Source organism: Podarcis gaigeae, assembly GCF_964106915.1.
Source record: "Podarcis gaigeae genome assembly, chromosome: 10".
Taxonomy (NCBI): Eukaryota; Metazoa; Chordata; class Lepidosauria; order Squamata; family Lacertidae; genus Podarcis; species Podarcis gaigeae.
Window position 1 is genome coordinate 30,876,746 of NC_139686.1, and position 22,058 is coordinate 30,898,803.

A 22,058-nucleotide genomic window follows, 5' to 3' on the forward strand; every position below is an offset into this window, starting at 1 on the left:
ATCAACTAGCAGCAGCAGGTGGCATGCAGAAGTAGGCTATTTTGGGAAGCAGTAACTACTTTTCTTGCATTTAAAAAAAGCCATCTGTTACATGTCTCTGGCAACTGTGATCAGGAGGCCAAAAGAAAATCTAAAGTAATCTTTAGGCAGAGTGGTGTTAAGTGGATCAAGTTTTAAGCTAAACAGAGAAGGAAGAAGCAGTGGTGTTATAGCTGAGGACAACATTCTTTCTAGACAACCCTAATTCAGAAAAGTAGGAAACAGCACCATGTTGTTGATAGTCTACTAATAAGCAGAAAACAATCACCTAAAACTGGGTATTTACCCAGAAATATCAGTGCTCCAATCAATTCTTCAGAGGTTCAGGCACAAGTCTTTCCCTATCCCTGTTACTAATGACACTACAACTGGAAATTCTTAGGATTAAATCTAGGAACAAAATACATTTAAAAATATGCACTGCCTAGAGCCATGACAGGTCTTTCAGATAACTGAAAAATAAGGCCAGGAAAGTCCAATCAACATAGTTTTCTTTTATTCATTCATTCATTCATTCATTCATTCATTCATTCAATTCCATTTATCCTGCCCTTACTCCCAAAGGAACCCAGATGCATACTATAGACTGAGATCTGCATATTTAGGGAAGTTCTATTTTATAGAGGGACATCCACTCTGCTACCTGCTATGCTCTTTCTTGGATCTTCTCTATGCAGACAATTACCTGAGTGTGATCTTTTGAATAATTCTCCAAGTAAGGAACTAAAGTGTGCACTCATTTTCAGTGTACAACCTGAACGGTATAAGAAGCCACTGCTTTCCCTATTATCCTGTCGCTCCCCAGCACTGCAAGGAGGGAAACAGTACATCCAGTACTTCTACTGGCAGAGCTGAAAAACAATGGTACAAGCACCTGTTTTACAAGGAACTTCTGCATCCCTATGGTTCTTTCCTTGTCAGATTAGAAATGCCACAGGGACAATGACTTGTCATTCCCCAACCAAGAGCAAACAGCACCAGTCTTAAGGCAAATTCATACCAACTATATTTAAGCACACTAATGTTTTATATGGTTATGCAATAAAGTCATCTAACATATCTCCATCATATACAGGGCACACACAAAAAATGGGTTCCATACAACCTAACTGAACAGTTCACAGAATTACTTGATTACAGCTACTTTACACCTATTTTGCCTTGTGGAAAGCTGTACATGCACTGGATTTCCTGCATGGAAGGGCTAAATTTTTATTGTAGAACACAGAAACCTGCCAAACTCAACTAGGAAGGCTTCAAGGAAGTTGAAGTAAGTCTCAGTCTACAGAAAATTCAACGCCTGTTCAGTCTTTAGGTACACATGGATATATAAAAATATGTATTTTAACTTAACAAGCCTTTCCTAGAAACCCTGGTTTAGTCTAACCACAGGTCCAGAGGATGGCACTATCTAGTCAATCAAATGCCAACAATGCAATCAAATATTGCTAATATTAAAGTTGTATAGCATACTAGCATAGCTACTGTCGATTGTATGACTGGTAATAATTATACTGTTGCTCTTTAAAGTGCACAGTCCAGTAACAGAAGCAGAAGGTGAAAAGAAAATTATGGTGTCTCTAAGTAACGCCTCCTTTGTAGCATATTCAGTAAGTCAGGGGAGAGATAGCACAGAAATGTGGACACCTTGAAAGTCCTTTTTCCGAGTTGCACAAATTTCCACTCCCAAGCTCTAAAAGCATGTGATGACAGAAATAATGTTAAGTGGAAATTGCAACACTGATGTTATTTTATCAGTCTTATAGCTTCTGTTTGTTGTAAGAAGCAACAGATGTTAACTATATATCCATTGATTGAGGAAGTATTCTGCAGGCCCTTGATTGAGAAAGACCAAAACAAGTTTTGCAATCCATGTAGACGGAGGAGCAAATGTGATAAGGGTTTGACAGATGGCATGCTGATACAGGAAGGGGATCTGCAACACTGGACCTTGCCTCTTCGTTATTTTCAAAAGGAATAAATAAACAACATGCAATGATCACCTGAAATATCATTGCTGCGATATGAAAGGATGAAGTAATAAAACAAGTTGTGCCCCTGCAAGAAAATCTGAAAAGGCTGTGATCCTATAAATACTTAAGCTTCATTTAAATGACTCGGATTTGGGTTCACCTGCACATATTAACAGTACAGTGGTGCCCCGCAAGACGAACGCCTCGCAAGACGAAAAGCTGTCAATGGGCTTGCTTCGCAAGACGAAAAAACCGCTAGACGAAGAGAATCGCGGAACGAATTCTTTTCGTCTAGCGAGGCACCACTGTATTTATGTCAGCCTACTGTACCAAGTATGTGGACACATACCCAGGAGGGAGGAAATGCATTTATAACTGGAAGCACATTTCCAGATACCATTCCACTAAAAAGCACTGGTTCCCACAATGGCCGGCCAGATCTCTACAGGAAACCCAAATGCAGGACATAATGACAATGGCCCTCTACAGATGGATCACATGGGTGTGGCTTCAGTGAGAAGTCCATGCAGCCACAGCAATTAGAGCTTCCAAAATTACCAGTGGTGCTTTTTTCCTTAAGCCCAATATAAAATGCTTTTTCTATACTCAGTCCAACCAAATCATAGGTCAGCATTTAGCAAATGATGTTCAGGCATCACTTGCTCAGCACTGATCCACACCCTTCAGAAGCACAGCCTGCACAAAGCTGTTTGACTCACCACTGCATTTCAACAGGAAGTCTATTAACCTGTCATACTCAACCATCCAAAACTCTCCAACCTGCTCACAGGCTTGGATCTATGAATGAGTATTTTTTAAACATTTAAGGTTGTTCCCCCCCAAATTGTGGTAATTTGTTTATTAAGCAAAGGGGGGGAGAGACTTTAAAAAGATTTCCCAAGCTCTTAACAATCAACTCTTCCAGAATCTTATCAGCTTATCAACCCTCCCCTCCACAAAAATTATTCTTCTCCATACATCCTACTCCTCTTAAACTGCCATCTGTAGAAACACAGATGTTTTATCATCTCCATAGGCAAGCTCACACTTTGTGCAGAAATGTTTGCTGACTCATGCTTTGCCATATACACATATAAAGTGTTAGGGACAAACGGGCATCTAACATTTTAACATGGAGCAGACATGCAGCAGGAAGCCATTTCTAATCAAGTACTTACTGCAGGTCCCAATGGGGTGATTTATTTAGAGCAGGGTTAGGGGACCTCTGGCTGACAGGTCAAATTAGGACCTGTGCTGAACCACAAGCTACAGATTTCCCAAACCTCACTCATCTGCCTTTCACCTGACATCATATGTGACATCAGGTGTGGCGCAGAGATGCAGGGGGTTTGGCTACGCAACAGAGTTCCCTAAGGGGAACTTGATCACATATCCAATCCCCGAAGAAAGCAGCTTTGCCAACACTTTACTTGGCACTATGAAGCACTTCCCACATGCCAGCTGGCTGTAAGGCATTTGGGAAGCGCTTCGCTAAAAAGCTTAGCAAGACTTGTGCTCAGAATTTCCCTAGTGCTGAAGATAAGGCTTCCAAACCTCCTTGCACTGAGGTTCCCAAGTGCCTGCCAGCTAGGTCACTGTTGGGTGCCTGGGAAGTGTTGCACAAACCACTTTGACAAGTGAGTTGGCCTGCCCACCTGTTTAAGTTGGCCTGTGGGCTATAAAGATTCCCCACCCCGATCTAGTTTAATGTGAACCTTTGGGCAGGTGGATGATTATGAGAACATGGAGCCCCTGAACTTGAGTTTTCAGGATTATCACCATCAGTGCCTTTGTCAGGTGAGGCAAGTATGTCTGTGATTCTTTCAAATCATGAGAGTTAGCAACTTAACAAAAATATCAGTGATGTGGGATGAAGAATTTTCCACAGCTATGTTTTTCCATGGACCCAAGTACATTTCTAAAGATGAGTTGTTCTGGGGAAGTATTAGTTTGAATACTATAATTAATTATGCAAAAAACAAAAAAAACCTAAGGCACAAATAAATTTTCCAAAAAATGTTTTCCTTAAAAAACTTTCTGATTCAAAATTTTCCAGGAAGTCCACATTGCCCATGAAAACCATGGGTTCTGAAATAGCTACCAGATTTTGTGTTTGGTATAAAAATACACAATACTGTAGTAATTAATTTTTTACACACACATCCAAAAAGCTAGTATCAGTAAGGTTCCCCTCAACCCCTCCCAACTATAATATGTCAAAGCCAATCTCCTTCGCAGGAGGACACAGTTGCGGGCTGGCCTCACACTTTCCCGCACTTAGTGGGGGCGTGTCAAGTCCCCCACATCATCAGGGAGTCGCGAACCACGTCACGCCTGCAGCCAGCCAATCCAAGCTGGGAGCTCTTCCTTCTGCTTCCTGCTTCAGCGGATCTCCCGCCCTTTCTTCTTGCATTCGACAACTTAACCTTGCTATGGACCTCGGTTGGTCGCCTGTTGAAGGGGCCTGGTAGGAATTTTTCTACTTGGCAGATTGGCACCAGCCACTTGGTTTTCACCTACCTCGTAGCAAATTGTCACAACTTTGTAAGGTTTGGTGGTTAGGCATTGGAAAAGCTTAGTTGACAGGAGGGGAAGTTGTGGCCATCACCTGCCCCTCCCCTTTAAGGGTATTCCGTTAAAAGAATCCGGGGGTCGTGGTTCCTGTCCAAAGCCCGAGTAGAGGCTAGGGCCATGGCACGACCACACCGGTAACCCTGAGGGGAGATCCAAGTTGATGTACCTACTGGTTGGTTAACCCTTGTGAGACTCCCTGCATGGTGGGCAGGAGCCGGATATAGTCGGTTTGGGTTCAGTGCCTAAGCCAATACCATTCACATTCTGTAACCAATAAAGTTGCGGCCTTTATTAGCCCATTAACCTAAAAGACTGGTGTCCACGTGTCTTATTCATCAAATTGGTGGGGGGGGGCAGGGCCTTGGCACGCAATTAATTTTTAAAGGAAGCAATGCAACTGGAAGATTACAAACCTTATAGTTCCCACAAATCAATCCAGTTCTGTTCCATGCCAGGCGCTCCAATCACTACAAAAGAAACAGAAATCACACAAATCAAATCTCTTCCACAAGACTTAAGCCATGTTACCTACAGATAAAAAACAAAGCACCTCCCATCTTGTTGCCACCAAATTTAAGTAGTTTGGCATCCCCTCTAAAGCGATGTCAGGATTCAGACAGTATTTGAAGGCTGCATTCAGATGATACCTCCTCTACCTGTGGTTTGGAGAATCAGGAACAATACTCCTCCCTTCACAAGCACAACTTAATAAATTATTTCTTGGTTTAATCCAGTCCTGGTTTGTTTGCATATAAGGATCAAATCCCAGTTGAGACAATCTGTGATTCTTTTAACATCTTATTGGTTAATTGTGAGTGTACAATGTATACAGAAACAGTCTTTATTTACAAATAAAGTTTTTGTAAATAACTTTGCAAAGTATTTACAAATACAGTAAATGATGCAGCATTCTAAAGGCAGCCTAAGCAAGTCTTAAGTGACACAAAGCAGCAACAGTTTTAGATGGGAGTATATTCTTGAATATGTCTATGCAATAATGGGACTATCAGATTATCAGATTCTGCTAAGTGGCTACTGCAGCAACATATGGAGTAGTGCATACATTTAGAATAGCAGCGCACTCTCCACATGCCTTATGCATGAGGAATTACAATACAAGCCGCTTCATCTGAAAAAAGTATTCCAAAAAAGATACCAAGGAATATTATATCTAAATTTCCTTAACCCTAGACATATCCCACTTTGAACATACCAATAGTGCACCAAATATAGATCATGAGCAATGCCAGTCATACTCAGATTTGTTTAAATGAATGGACCTTAATAACTTAGGTATATTAATTTCAATCTACTCTGAGTAAAAGGTAAAGGGACCCCTGACCATTAGGTCCAGTCCTGACTGACTCTGGGGTTGCGGCACTCATCTCGCGAGCCGGCGTACAGCTTCCGGGTCATGTGGCCAGCATGACTAAGCCACTTCTGGCAAACCAGAGCAGCACACGGAAACACCATTTACCTTCCCGCCGGAGCGGTACCTATTTATATACTTGCACTTTGACGTGCTTTCGAACTGCTAGGTTGGCAGGAGCAGGGACCAAGAAACGGGAGCTCATCCTATCACGGGGATTCAAACCACTAACCTTCTTTTTTTTATTTTATTTTCAATTTCTATACCGCTTTATATTTTTAATAAAAACCTCAAAGTGGTGTACAGGATATTAAATCAATAAAACAATAGCAGGACGATGTTCCTCCGGCCTCTTGAGGAGCCTCTTCAGTGGGGCTGGTGAGTGTGGCCCTCGGTCCCTAGGCCAGGTGGAAAGGTTGTAAATATACAACCCCATATTTATCCTGCCACCAGTTATCTTTTCCAACCTCCATCATGTGGCAGCATTGGTACTCAGGTGACAGCCCAATTTTTCATGAAAAATAAGGGTATAAACTACTGTAAAGTTGGTAGAACCTGATGGTAATCACCACCAGAACATTTCAGTTTGAAATTTTCATTACATTAATTTGTGTGTGCGAAAGAATGCTTTAATCTTTGAAGAGCAAGAGCTCTCAACTAGAAGAAGCTGCCAGGGACATAATAATAGACTACGTTTTACTTGCTTCTACAAGTGTGCATTAGCTACAAATCACAAGAATGATATATTTAATGTGATTTTTGCTTCTGCATCTTCATATTCTAGAGCCAGAACTGAACAAATGAGAAACCACATTAAAAGAAAAAAGTATTCAAAGAATAGGTCTAACATTTGAATTTTAATGCACACAATTGGATGTGGTCCCTGTACTTTGGTAACAGATTTTAGCCTAAATGCCAGTAGCAATCTAAAATAACATGCTTTTTGAGCACCATTTCTTCCTGCCTCTTAACACAACTTAGTTTCTTTCAATAGCTCTAAGCAGTCACAAAAGGTGAAATAGAATCAAAGAATTACAGAGATGGAAGGGAGCCTGAGGATCATCTAGTTCAACCCCATGCAATGCAGGAATATGCAGCTGCCCGTTATGAGGATCGTGCCTGCACTATGCTCTAACCAACTGAGCTATCTAACTTCTCACAACCTTCCAGACAAGGATGTGCAGTGTATTGCATCAACCAACAGATTTAATTGACTTCCCTACTGCCAAAGATCACTCAGTCGACTACCATGGAAGTTCCCAGGAATATCCAGAAAGGTGAGGGGTTATGACTACACTAGGTACAACCACTTCCTTTATGGCTGTTGGGTAGTCCCACAACAGATAATTAGCAAGCCAGTTTGCCAAGAGGTGGGCGTTAAAGGTCTCATGAGAAGATATGTTAAAGCACTTCTTTCCCAATACCTGCTTCTTTTCTGGCATTGACATCTATGCAGTAATACTTAGTAAGTCAATGGCATGATGCAGCTTTAAAAATCTAGCATGGGACTCTAACAGAAGGCAATGTAGGAGACACTTTACTGCAGTGAAGGCTTAGCCATTAGTCTTAGCTGCTAAGATAGCCCTTCTGTAAAGCTTCTGTAAAGCATTTACCGGTATATAAAAGCTCCTTTTCCTTAACTCTTTTCTCCAAAATATGAGGGTCTTGAAATATTGTAAATAGAAATGAGAAATAAAAAAAGAAAAGGTAAAGCCCTTTAGACCACTTGGACATACAATGGAAATGAGTAACAACTTAAGTTCCAAATTCCAACAGATCCCAACATATTTTCTGCCCCACGCCAGCTTACATGATTAGTCAATAAACATATGTAAGGAAGCAATTTTTAATCATCTCATGTATTTTATTTTTCTTAATAGTGCCATGTTATGTCCACAGCTTAACTACACAGCTGGGAACAGAACCACTATGAAGTTTTCCCCCACCTCTTTTCCAGCTGTGTGGTATGACTGTACTGTAATAAAATAACTTTCACAAGTCCCCTCCCTCTGAGAAAATAACGTCAACTGTAAGAGATGCAGAAGTCTTGTCTTGCTCATAAACTTATAATTCAGTGGAAAAGTTTATACACCATTGTTTACATGTTCCAGCTAAGCTGTTGGTATTCTAGCAATTACAATGGGTTATCTGCCTTTGCTAGTGGTGACTCAGAGTTTGAACAACATGGAAATTCTCCAACTGGCATTAAGAAAGAGCCTCTGATCTGAATGCAACAAGAGGGGTTTAATTTTCATATCCCTCTTTCTCCCACCAGTTACATATTTAAAAGCTCAAGTAGCTCTCCCTACAACCATCAAGAGTCTAGGATCCTTCATCTAAACTTAACAATCCCAAATTTCTAATTATGATTTCTGTTGTCTATGTGGAAGGAAGGAAGAGTCCCTTCTTCTATTCCCCATTATGAAAACCACAAAGCAAAGTTATGAATTCCTGTACAGCAAGAATAATGAACTTCTAGTCCATGTTGTTGTTGTTTAGTCGTTTAGTCGTGTCCGACTCTTCGTGACCCCATGGACCAGAGCACGCCAGGCACTTCTGTCTTCCACTGCCTCCCGCAGTTTGGTCAGACTCATGTTTGTAGCTTCGAAGACACTATCCAACCATCTCATCCTCTGTCGCCCCCTTCTCCTTCTGCCCTCCATCTTTCCCAACATCAGGGTCTTTTCCAGGGAGTCTTCTCTTCTCATGAGGTGGCCAAAGTATTGGAGCCTCAGCTTCACGATCTGTCCTTCCAGTGAGCACTCAGGGCTGATTTCCTTAAGAATGGATCGGTTTGTTCTTCTTGCAGTCCATGGGACTCTCAAGAGTCTTCTCCAGCACCATAATTCAAAAGCATCAATTCTTCGGCGATCAGCCTTCTTTATGGTCCAGCTCTCACTTCCATACATCACTACTGGGAAAACCATAGCTTTTACTATACGGACCTTTGTTGGCAAGGTGATGTCTCTACTTTTTAAGATGCTGTCTAGGTTTGTCATTGCTTTCCTCCCAAGAAGCAGGCGTCTCTTAATTTCGTGGCTGCTGTCACCATCTGCAGTAATCATGGAGCCCAAGAAAGTAAAATCTCTCACTGCCTCCATTTCTTCTCCTTCTATTTGCCAGGAGGAGAAGTCCATAAGGCCCCCCTTTCCATCTCAAAGTCTCTGCTCTTGACCCCACCCCTACACTCCCACACTTTTTAAAAAAGCCTGTCACATGGTAGGAACAGCTGGAAAGGAGTTAGCTTTCCCCTCCTAGTTAGGCAAGACACACACAGCAAGTAGGACTTTTTGAAAGCTTCCAAGCACCCAAGTACCGTGGCACCCAAATCTTTAAATGCAGTCATAATTTGTCATCTGTAGACAATGGCAGAATAGACCAAGGAGGAAATGCTTGGCAGCCCTTTTCAAAGCTCAGCAACTCAACATCTCCACCCTGCACAGTCTCCAACTTTAAACATCAAGCCCACTTTGAAGAGGTTTTGTCTGTTTGGGAATAAGAAAATGGGAATACTTCTGACAGCGACAAGGTAATGGAGATGCAAGGTAAAGTAAAAAGCAAATGAAATGTCATCAGATCAAATTCCCTACTTGATTTCTAAATAGCAAATTCAATCAGAAAATAAAATGCCTGTAACTTCTACAATGACAAGAAAGAAGGTTCTGAGAAAGCAAAGGCTAAAAAGCAAGCAAGCAAAGCCTATCCCACCAACAAAAACAAATTTAAAAAGTGCATGTTGGAATGGAGTTCACTGTTGCTACCATAGTTTCTCAAATTACCTGAATCCAAAATGTACATGTGAACTTGAAGGAAGGTTCCTAAGAAAGGTAAGTTTCAGCTGCTCTGTGTAAAACACTAACTGCTGACCCAACTTTCGCTTGTTTAATTAGAATTCCAAAATTAAGAAGGCCAGAGGCAGAAAATGAAAGCTGCTCTCTCTATAATTAAAGAATGTCACCAAAGTAGTCACACTGCAAAAACATACTGAGGTGATAGCAGACATCTACCTACCTTCAAAATAAAATGACAAAAGCAAGCATAGCCCAGCGTCAGCAAGCCGTTTCAGCTAGTCCTTGGTAGCGTTGCAAAGTCCTAATGAAGGTGTGCACTGCCCAAAGCTGCACTGAAGTATATACTCTTTTCAGAGTTGCAACTCTTAATTTTAATCACTCCTGTCCAACCATCTGCTATAGGACATAACTGGAATTTTATTTTATTTTTAAAAAAGAATAAAGAATCCTAAACTATTACTAAAGTAACAATAAGCAGAATAAAACCGCAATGGAAGTGTGACAGATAGAAGCCCAAAAGACTCCTCTTTCCACTCATTAGCCTCACAATGCAGCTCAGTTAGCTTCTTATATCACATTAAAGACCTTTCATTTAGACCTCAAAAATAAAGTTATTAAAACACTTTGCATCTGGGTGTTCTGACAGAGCTTAGATTTTTAAAGCACTTGAAATGCCCACTTGAAACATTTCTCACGTCACAAACCCCTCTTTAAAGGGTGCACTTTCTTTGAAACACTATCATGCACACTGAGTGGGCCACTCTGTTGTAAGTGGCATGTGTGCAAAGGGCTGGATTATTATCATCATTTATTAACTATGTATACTGCCCTTCAGGGCGATTCACAGCATAAAAATACAAGATAAAAACACAAAAGACATAATAATAATAACACAAACAAAAATGAAACAAAATATAACCCCTCTCCCATAAAGACATTTAAAACCATATAGGATGTCAGTCTGCCAAAGCCCTTGTTGAAGAGGAATGCTTTGCTTTTTGCCTGGCGCCTAAAGGTGTATAATGGAGGTGCCAGCTGTACCTCCCTGAGAAGAGCATTCTACAAATGGGGAGCCACTGCAGAAAAGGCCCATTCTTGTGTTGCCACCCTCCAGACCTCTCGTGGAAGAGGCACACAAAGGGCCTTACATGATTACCGCAGGGTCCTGGTAGGTTCATATGGAGAGAGGTAGTTCTTGAGTTATTTGTGGTCCTGAGCCATTTAAGGCTTTATAGGTCAAAACCAGCACTTTCAATTGGGCCCAGAAACTAATTGGCAGCCAGTGCAGTTGAGATTTCATAACCTTCAGATGTTTTATACCCTTATGAAATATTCAACATTTTCTATCCATATCAGGGATCTCTAGCATACATTACTGTTTCGAGTGGCTATTCAAGAACTAATAGCTAGAAACCTTATTTCCAAGTTAAAGTTATCTGTGAAAATTATATCCTTGCTTCAATATTTTTTAAACTTAGGTCAACTCTATCCCAACTGCAATCTGTTTCGTATGTTGTTAGTAAGGGAACCCCCTTTAACCTAATCTCACAAGAGACTCCCTTTTCCTATAAGAATGGCTTTTACACTGAATCAAGTTCCCATAATGTATTTTCCTTGTTCCTGGGTAATAAGAGACTAGCAAATTACTCCACTGTATCATATATTACCATGAGTAATCTCTCCCACTACTGAAAACACCCCAGAACCATGGTTACAAAGAATACAAATGGCTCATTAGGGGCAAATAACTACAGATATCTTGTCACTATCCAGTATTCAGTTGTCTTCCTTTTTCCACTAATGGATTTGTGACAGACACAGCAAAGCAGACAGGTTTCTTTTTCTTGATTAGCAGCTATTAAAACTAATGAAATTCATGTTTGCATTACTCCAAACCAGGTAAGATCAACGAAACACAATATGAAGCAGCTTTTTAAAAAACCAGAAAATTGCCACTGGGCAAGGCAAACCAGAATAGTTGGGAAGGCTTAAGGAAGAGAGGTAACACAATTATACTTACAGCAGGTCCAAAGCTCATCTAATAAAAGTCTCAAGTGGCACAACATATTTCGGAATTCCTTTGTGAAAGGGAATTTTAATCTCAAGTCAGTCTCCCTTATATTCCTGCTGTAACTCCACAAAACCTTAACTATACTGTATCCAGTTTCAAATTTGTCATAATACCACAAAATTAACAGGAAAACAAGCTATTTACAAGCATCAAGCAAATTCGTAGACCTCTCAAACTATTATTTTTAAATTTAAGAACATATATTCACTACAAGGTTAAAATTGCAAGTTCCAATATACTAGTTAAAACTATTTGCCTTTTTCTAAAATTGTGTCACAAATATGGTCCTCAAACTATCAATTTTATTTTTCCATAAAGTGCTTATAAAAAGAATTCCACAAAATTTCAAGTATTCATACACAGTGCAGTAACTTGAAATCTCATTTTGCAAGATTTGTGGCATTTTGTTTAACTAGACACTATTGTATGTCATACCAGAATTATCTTTATTAAATGTATTTCAAGACAACAATCTGGATTTGCATAATAAAAAATTAATATGTAATTTATTACAAGCGGCATGACGCAACATAAGCAGACACTGGAAAGACCTTTCTAGCACAATGGTAGACAACTGGTGCAAAATAGTTTGGAAAACAGCCTTCCTTGAGAGATTAACAAGTAAACTATGGTTGACATGTGGACAGATCAAGAAAGATGGCTTTACCCTCATGTGATTTAATTTCATAACATATGTCAGTATTCCAGAAAATGAACAATCCCTTCCATCAGCATTTGGTTCAATCTGGTTGATCTAAACGTTAATTTAAACATAAATTATTATTTCTACTTTGAATTCCCATGTTCATCAATATATGGTATATTATTTCAATGGAAACATAAATAGGAAAAATGATTATTACTCATATTTCATCTAAGCACTACCACAAAGATTCCTGATTAGGCGTTTAGCTATGTGATGTTGAATGTTATTGGTTAACTCTGTTCTATCACGTTTCCCCTTTGTTTTTGTTTAGACCAATTCACGAGCCAAGAACTTACACATGGACCATTAATAATGACAATATGTTGTAGATATTACTGCAAATTGAGAAGACTTGGTCTATTTATTTGTATCATTTATTATTCCTATGATCCTTGTATAAAACCCAATAAAAAGTTATTTAAAACAAAAACCAAACTAGACACTATTATCCTCTCTATTCCTAAAGACATGAAGTTTGGAAGATGAGTTCATTGCTGGGTAGTCTCCTGAAGTTATACTAATTTGCCCATTCCAAAGTTAGGCCCACAATAAAAAGAATTTAACAAGGATTCTTTATTTTCTCCAGTACTTGAGGAGCAAGCAAGAGGAAACATACTAGAAGTTATACTGCTATTTAAAATCAACACAACTTTCAGTAGCACAAATGTGCAATGCAATCCAAGGTATGTCTACTCAGAAGTTATACTGAGCTGAAGTGCTTTATTCCTAGGTAAGGCTACAACCCAAAACAGTGAGTTAAAATATAAAGACAGTTTCAACTTATATATACAGCAAAACTAAGAACAAAGGCTGAATTCATCCCTATATTTTCATGTGATTTCAAAAGAGTGGAGACAAGGAAGCAGCAAAGAACTGATGTGATTAAAAGCCTAGGCAGGAAGACACAGCAAGGGACAGATAGCTGTTTGCATACTGACCCCTAGGACCAAGTCCTTGTGCATGCAGAATGCTGTACTCACCAGTATCAAATTCTGTATCATTCTGACATCTTGCGCACAAGCACAGAAACACTATGGGAGGAATTCAACATTGTGCTAAAACAACTGTTTTGGCAGGGAAGCATTTGGGATCCCCAACCGTCCCAGAGCCAATTTTGAGGAAGTGGACGGAGGAGAAAGGAAAAAGACCCATTGCACACAGTAGTCCTTGTGCAGGGCTTCCACTGACTGGATTTAGTTGAATCCCGACCACTATGCTCTGGAATTGGCTGGTGTGTGCAGAGTATCCCTTTACTTAATTTCCCCATCCTCTTCCAATCTGCATGCTATTTCTATTTTAGTTAAAAACACATGTAAAAACAATATATTCAGATGTAGAATGTCTCACTGAAATTCAAGCAATCTGGTTTTAACAGAATGATGAATTGAAAGATACTGTAATCTTCAACAGTCATGAAATGCCTATAGGACCTCACCAACACAAAGGAATTAAAGTTTCACTTAAAGTATATTACAAAAATTGAGAAAAGGGAAATTAAAACAATCAGTAATATCCTTCTGCATTTCTTCATAAGAAGTCTGAATATTTAGGTTAAAAAATGTGTTCATGTCTGAGGCTACTAACAGCAAGGAGAAGCAAATAAAAATTCTCAGTACATTTTAGCCAAGAGAACTTAAAGACAACAAACCTGCGGCACGTGATGAGAAAATCCTTCACATAATGTAAAACAAATTATGGATTTCTTTGTCACAGGTTGTTGTGATGGCCACAAGCAGACACAGATTTTTAAAACAATTCATCAAATTCAAAAAGGACAGTTTTTTACAGCAGCCAATGGTGGGCCAAGCAAGAAAGGGCATTATCGCTACCATGCTTCACTTGAGCGTTCTGTGCATATCTCCACTTCACTGGTCTTTCCAAATTCCCAGCTATAAGTAGGGCTATAAGTTCAGTGATAGAGCATCTGCCTCACATGCAGGTTCAATTCCCAGCTTCTTCAGGAAGGGCTGTGAAAAGCTCCTGTCAGAAACCCTGGAAAGCTCAGTCAGTGTAATCAATACTGAGCTAGATGACTAAAGGTCTGACTCAGTACAGTGGTACCTCAGGTTAAGTACTTAATTCGTTCTGGCCGCCGGAGCACGATTTCTGTTCTCATCCTGAAGCAAAGCTCTTAACTCAAGGTAATGTTTCTGGGTTAGCGGAGTCTGTAACCTGAAGCATATGTAACCTGAAGCGTATGTAACCCGAGGTACCACTGTATAAGGCAATTTACTAGATTCCTAGCACTACTATTAGTATTCAACATACTGCTAGCATAGCATGTGCTTACAATCTACCACCACCTTAGCTTCCATTTCTCCCTTTAAACTTTCATCATACATTGTATTAACTATTCTACCAACATGAAGGATTTCTTTACGTGTCCCAATAGACCATAAACCTGATGATTCATAAGGATAGATGTAAGAACTATACACTTCAAACTCAACTAAGAATGAAACTCCAAGTTATTCAGCTTTCATAATGACAATAGATGGGCAGTGTGAACTTCCAATATGCAATATCCCTCAAAAAAATCATTCTGCACTTCCTAGGCACCCACTTTAATTAGCAGAGCAAGTTTTTGCTAAACATATTTCTGTCATGTATGAAGTCAGCTATCCACAGAAAGCAGGAAACAGGCCTGGAAGCAATATCATCAGTGAATTTTTATTTATTACACCAGTTCTATGCTACGTAATACATAAAAAACATATCTATGAAGTATACAGAAAACTGAAACAAACACTAAATATTACAAAAAAAGTTAACATATAAAAATCTTACACTAATACAAATAAGCCGCCTCTCCACTCACAGTTCTTTCTGCAGCCTCTGCCCTATCTTCTCCAGCTGCTTCACTGTCCCATGATCAGGGCTTGCTTTTATGGGCAGGCACCAAAGTGGATGGAGCTTCCTCAGGCTGCCCACACACCTGTGTTCCATTAAGCCACTGTTGCTCAAACTTGGGTCCCCAGCTGTAGTTGAACTACAACTCCCATAATCCAAAGCTAGCAGGACCAGTGGGGAGGGATGATCTGAGGTGTAGTTCAACAACCATTAGGGACCCAAGTTTGAGAAACACTACATTAAGCAATTAGGTGCACTCTCCACACCCAGCACCAGGTGCAATATGGTTGGCGAGTTTCCCAGGGTATCCCAATGATAGAAAAAGGGCACCCTGCTGATCACAGTTTTTTCTATTTCAGAGCATATTTTGTACCTAGAAGTTATTCATCCTTATACTCTATCTGTATACAATGACACCAAAACTGACATTCATTGGTTTTATATTGCATTTTTGTCTTAATTATATTGTTTGTTTCATACTGCACACCATTTAGAGCAATTTTTAAAATACTGTATCAAGCTTGATATTAAAATCAATATTTATACACATACCAACTATTTTTCTACACACCTGAAATATCAATCTTCACATTATTTTCTGTGTGCCTTAAATAGAGATGCAAAATATGGAGTGCAGTGGAAATTTTGATGTAATAATTTCATCTTTGGATTAAAAATACCTACCAAATCTTGCATGCTCATGCATTTTCTGCCCACCTATACTCATGTACTGTACTTTTCATTGCACCAAGTTACACAATCCCATGCCATAATTTCATAACCACCATTTTCCCATGCTATACTCCTCAAAGCTGGTGAACTGCACTCTTGAGATACTACCCTGGGAAACAAAAAGGGAGGCTCCTGCTCAAGACCTTCACTAGGTCAACAAGTATGCAAATCCCTTGCTACAGAATTAGCTAGGGCAATAAAGACTTACTAACACAGGACTGATCTGACAAGTCACTCCAGTGTTTGAAAACCAGAAGTGTACAAGAAAACTTATGCCATAATAAACGTTTTCAGCCTAAGGGCCACAATGCCTTGCAGGCAACCTTCTAGATCTCGCCTACCAGACACAGCAACACCAGAGGGGGGAAAGTGGGCAAAGCAACAGATGCAATGCTTACATTTGTACATTCAAGCCACACAAAAACCAGAGATTTCTCAACATTCAAACACACACCCCTCTTCATCCAGGCAAACAAGAAGCATTACTACAGTTCAAGAACAAATTCTTGCCAAGCAAAAGCACTCAAGGAAGGCAAATGGCTGATAAGAGGTGTGGCTTGGGCAGAGCCCCAAGGACTGGCTAGAGAGGCCTAAAAGGATGCATTTGGAAACCACCACCACCCCAGGGCCTGAGGTTCCCTACCCCTGCCTTAAGGTGTCATAAGCCTGCTTTTATTGCAACCAGTGAATAAGCTCACTCTTCTGTAAGTTGCTACCATGTGATGTCCAGATGCTTTCAAAGTGGGAAACCCAAGAGGAGTCCCATGTCTTTATGCTGTTAAAGAGGATGCATCCTTAACTATGGATGAACTGTAAGTGCCAGTGTTATTCTATTCACAAGCTCAGATCGTAGGATGTTAAGCAGCAGGGAAAGTACTAGCAAAGGATATTCTTGCTGGCCTTCAGCCCACAATGAGCCAGCCGCATTCAACCACCCTCCAGCACAGGATTCTGGGAAGCATCAAATGATAATTCATCCTGAATCTATATGCTCAACGCAGATTCCTACATGTGCCAGTGGGTGGGTGTGATCAGCTCAGCCCATATTCTCAAAACAGTCTTCCACACAGATTGCAGATTACAATTCTGAAACTGAATCAGGGACAATCTTGCATTCTTGAAATTACATAGTGAAGATCCAGTACATTTACATTTCCTTTGCAATTAAAATTTTCTGGGAGGAAAAGAGTCTCAAAGACAAAAAAAAAAAAAAAACCAACCCCAAGAATTTTTTGGTGCTGGTGGTGATGATCCTGGAGGTTTATTCTTGTCGTCCAATAAAAACCCAATAGTTGAAAAAGGTGGAAAGAGCGGGATGATAAACCCGTTCGGAAAACGGTGAAATGACACAGCGGAGGGGGGCGTTCCGGGGAAAAGCAGAAGCCTGGCTGGCGGCTGATGGAGAAAAATAATACCTTCGGTGGCTCTTCTAGGGGAATTATTTGGGAGCTGGGGAGGCGGAACATTCGCCGTTTTACTCACGAGCGCATAGCAAAGGGGCGGGAAGGCCACGCCAGAGTCACGTAGCCCGAAGGAGAGGCCCGGTCGTGGGAAGGGGGCGCTGCAAAGGAGAACGGCGTGGGGCGACGGAGGGGGGGGGCTGCGTGGTTCGTGTGGGACGGGAGAAGGAGGGCGCGGTTCTCCCGCCAGCCTCTGCCGTGGGGCAAAGGAGGAGCGTGAGGCGAGCCAAGGCCAGGCTCTCCCAGCAACCGGGGCAGCCCCGCTTCGTGCTTCCCAGAGGGGCGGTTCCCTGCCCCATACATGGAGGGACATTCCCCCCCTCAGCGGGCGGGCGGGCGGGGCGAGGAGCTGCCGGCACGCTCCCTCCCGAAGCCCCGCTTGCACTCACCTGGTCACGACTCCATCCCAGCTGCCCGCACTTGGCCGCCTTCCCCTTCCGCAGCCTCCCACAGAAAACTTCCCCAAGCGCGCAAAAAAAAAAAGAACCCCGGCCCTCACCACCGCCGGCTCAGCTCCTCTCAGCCGCGGAAGCTCCCGCCCACCAGAACGCAGAGCTACGGGACGAGCAGGCGGCGCGACCAATCCGAAGGCGCGGAGGCGACTGAATGACGCCAGCGCCCGTCAACGGGTGTCGAGTAACTCCGGGTGCTAACGGGCGAGAGGCGGGGTGGGGAAAGGGGCAGGCGGGGCAGAGAAAGGTGACTGAAGAAGGAAGCAGCCAATTAGAGGATAGGAATTATGTCATCGGCAGAAGGTGAGGCTGGCGTGCTCGAGCGCCGCGGAGGAGCCGCGAGGAAGGAGGGGGAGGAGCCCTTAAAGGGACAGTGCGCCAGCCGAGGCACGTAGCGGGCTGCTACTCCTTTGCAGAGGCTTAAAATATCTGCCCCCCCACCCCCACATAGGCCCGCCTGTCTCTGACCGTTAATAAATAAATCTTTCACAGGAGCATCCGAAGCACGTTGCTGAAAAGACAGAAATAAAGCATTCCCACGCACATTTACTTAGGAAGGAGCCCCTATTAAACTCAGGGGACTTCCTTTCAAATAAACATGCATATCGTATATTTAAACACGAATTAACTTGCCAGTAAAAGGTTTGGAGGGGGGGAAACCGGAAGCATTTTTAAAAACAAGTTCTATCAAGCATGCAAAATTTCTGAAACTTCTACCGCTGCTCAGTAGTAGGGCAGATGCTTCGCAGGTAAAAGGTCACAGGGTTCCATCCCTGCCTGACACCTCCAGATAGGGCTGGGGCGAACTCAGTCCAGGAATGCCGAAAGGACTGAAGAAGGAGGGGCCGAACTGACTTGATGTAAGACAGCTTCCCATGTTGAGGAGGAATCTAGCAAAAGGAACAGTTTCTACAGCTGCAAAGAAAACGTTTTGTGTGTGTTTTAAGTGCAATATACAATGTGACACTAGATGGAAATGGTGAGCCTTATGGAAAATTCAATGTATTTTTTAAAAACTTTTTTTTAAGGCATTTTCAGAACGGATTTTATATGTGTGTATCTACAACCAGATTAATTTCCCACCAGCTAAAGAGACAGTTTGCTTTTTGTGGACTATGTATTTCCCAACTCCTAGAAGAAACTACCTAATTTGGCTTTGGGTTTTTTTAACCTACTAGTACATCACCTAAAACTGATATTCAGCTTTGCTAATATAAAAAATATCCATGTTGTTGTTTACTTCTGCTCTGACCTGGAATTTAAGGCCGATCTGAGTAACTACAGGACTTTCATCCCCCCTGTTGCACTTACAAAATCCAACTCTACTGATGACTTACAACATTTGAATTTTATTTTAATGCTGAGATAACATCTCCTACCATACCTTGAGGTAGCATGCTAACTTAAGGGGTGCAGATCAGGTTAGGTTAGGAGGAGCAGCTGGTGGCTCTTGCCACCTCCAGTATCTGCTGGAGCATAAATACTGGGGCAGACAACATTAAGCCAATATGTTCTTGCTTCACCTTCTTCCTACCTCTCACTGTATGTAACATCCAGCCTGATGTTCAGAAAAACTAAAAAGCTTGCTCACTATTTTGTGGCACCTTGATTAGTCCAAATAAATGTAATGCATAACTGTAGATTGCCAAAGGCAGATTGTTCACAACCACAGCCCCTCTGTTCCCCAATACTAATACTATTTCGACTATCTAGCATCAGAGATTACTAAAGAAAATCAGGGTCAATTCAGGACAGCATATTGCTAAAAATATAAGCATTCATGTTACGGGGCTGTAGAAATAGAGGTGCTGCCTGCTGTTTTCTCTCTGTTTGTAGTTCCAAAACAAATTATACTTCAAGGAATACGGTTCTCCAAGTGGTCTTCTTCCTGCTTTTCCAAATGGCTGAGGCCCCTTGTACACTATAAAGAAATTTCACAGTGGAATTAAGGACATCTTTAGAAGAGGGTCAATTAGTTTTGATGCTTTCCCTAAGTGTCACATGCTTGATCTGTCTCCCACATTTTGTAATTATTAAGGCATTTTGTTTAAGCTTTAGATACATACACCACATATTGTTGATCAATGGTACTAGAATGCTTCAGTGATATTCTGCTATTCTATATGTATATTATTTGGTTCCCTAGTTTCCTCTTGTGTAGACCAGATACTTACTCCATGCTTTATTTGCTTCTCCCGGTCTTAGGAAGTCTTCAACATTTTCTCTTTTTTTGACTCACTAATGCTACATAAAGCACAGATTAACACCCTTGTGCTCTATTTTTACTAATCCAAAATAACCACAATCCTGCAATACTGTAATGTTTTCTCAATCACTGCCTAGTGCATAAGATTCCTTTTAATTCCCCAATCATTTGAAAGAATGGAAAAGTTCCCCACTTAACAATACTTAAACACCTTTCTGTTTAAGGCCAACAGAGGTTAAACAGTGTAAGGAATAACACGGTTTCCATTAAATTATTCTAAGTATGCAGCCTAAGACCTACTTTGAACACTTCCATTTAAAAATACCTAACACTGCACATAGCATAATGTATTTCCTGGCATCCTATGACCTCTAGTGGCTGTACCATATAATAGCATTTCTATGTTAAACTACTGTATACAGATCACTGGAACAAGTTACAGCAGTTGGAAATTGTTTTTAGATATGACTATAATTAACACCATTTGAATATTAAACTCTTTGCAGTTTTATTGTGCCAGAATCTGGTGTCTGTTTACAATAGACCATGAACATAACAAAAATTTCCAACTGCATTTAACGCAGAACGAATCTAGTGGCATAACTAGTTTATTGTAACACAGCTAATCTTATTGGAATTGACACTCATTTAAATAGCAAGTTTCTGATCTTACTAATAAATATACTAGTTTTCAGAAGCTTTAAAGCTCAATTAAAAACTAATTCTTGCCTCCCTCGTGATGCTGCCCATGGTCCCAACACAATTAGCATCTGTGCATCTATTCTGGCACCTGGAGAGCACCTTGAGAACAACCAACTCTTGCTGGATGCAGAGCCAGCTGAAATGTGAAAGATACTCTTCACACAACTTTTGCCTTATTGAAATCAATTGCAAAGTGCCATTATGCAGTTGAAAAACTGGGTGTCTGAAACCACTGTAACTCTATTAGCCAGTTATAGGTAGATTGTGTCTGTCAGTACCAACTGAGATGCAGAGGGTGAACAATGGATTTCTCAAAAATGTTGCAGTAAGTTAAGTTGTAAGAAATAAAGACCAAGTCTGTGACCTGACAGTTATCACTTACACTTTTCAGCCTTTGTTCAATTATGAATGGTCAACTTGAAGCTGACAAGGACTCGAAATCAGCACAAAGCATAATAGGGTTATAAATAACAGGAAATATGTTTGTGGAAAGTTATGGTAGACAAGGGGATAATGCAAAAAAAGACCTATTACTCTTTAAGTGTTTTTGCTGGTAACAGCTAGGCTAGGGTTTCAAAACAGGAAAGTATGCAATAAGATTTCTCTGGACTCATGGTACCTCATGGTATGGAATGTCGCTCAGCTGGAAAAACTGGTGAACCAAGTCCACACACACAAAAGGACAAATGGACTCATGTAATGTAGCAAAGTTTTATTACTTACCTCAGCAAGAAGATCCAGAGAAATGGTCTGCACAGATGCAGGGACAGATTTGGAAAGATGAGCTTGGTTGATGCAAGATATGTAATGAATCTGTAGTTAATAGCTTTCTGATGTGTGTTATGCAGGCCACAAGTTGGCTGAAATAAGTGGCCAAATCTGAATTGAGCGGCTACCTACTTTTTAATATAAATTTGTTTAAATGAAATAAAATGAAAGATAGATGTAGGTACTGGGGTAGGATTAGGGAACATAATCTGTTTGAGGAGAAAGGGATTTGCCCCCCTTAATTGCATTGCCACATCTTTAGATCACTTCTGCCAAGCAAAACACCCACACAGTTTGAAGTTCTCACAGTTCAACCCAACATAACCAAAGACAAAAGGGTGTCATCATAAGCAGAAAGCTGGGAT

The 22,058-nt window shown here is 40.9% G+C and overlaps 1 protein-coding gene across 3 annotated transcripts in view; it reads right to left on the minus strand.

Moving 5' to 3' along the window:
• Window positions 1-18,209, minus strand: part of MRTFA (myocardin related transcription factor A) — an 87,117-nt gene extending 68,908 nt beyond the window's left edge. The window contains exons 1-2 of one of the 3 annotated variants that reach the window (XM_083701774.1): window positions 17,955-18,209; window positions 5,000-5,053 (exon numbers count right to left, since the gene is read on the minus strand). The gene's annotated coding sequence lies outside the window, so the exon portion shown is untranslated. The remainder of the gene's footprint in view (window positions 1-4,999; window positions 5,054-17,954) is intronic. The other 2 variants (XM_083701772.1, XM_083701773.1) reach the window with 2 other exon arrangements.
• Between the last annotated feature and the right edge of the window lie 3,849 nt (window positions 18,210-22,058).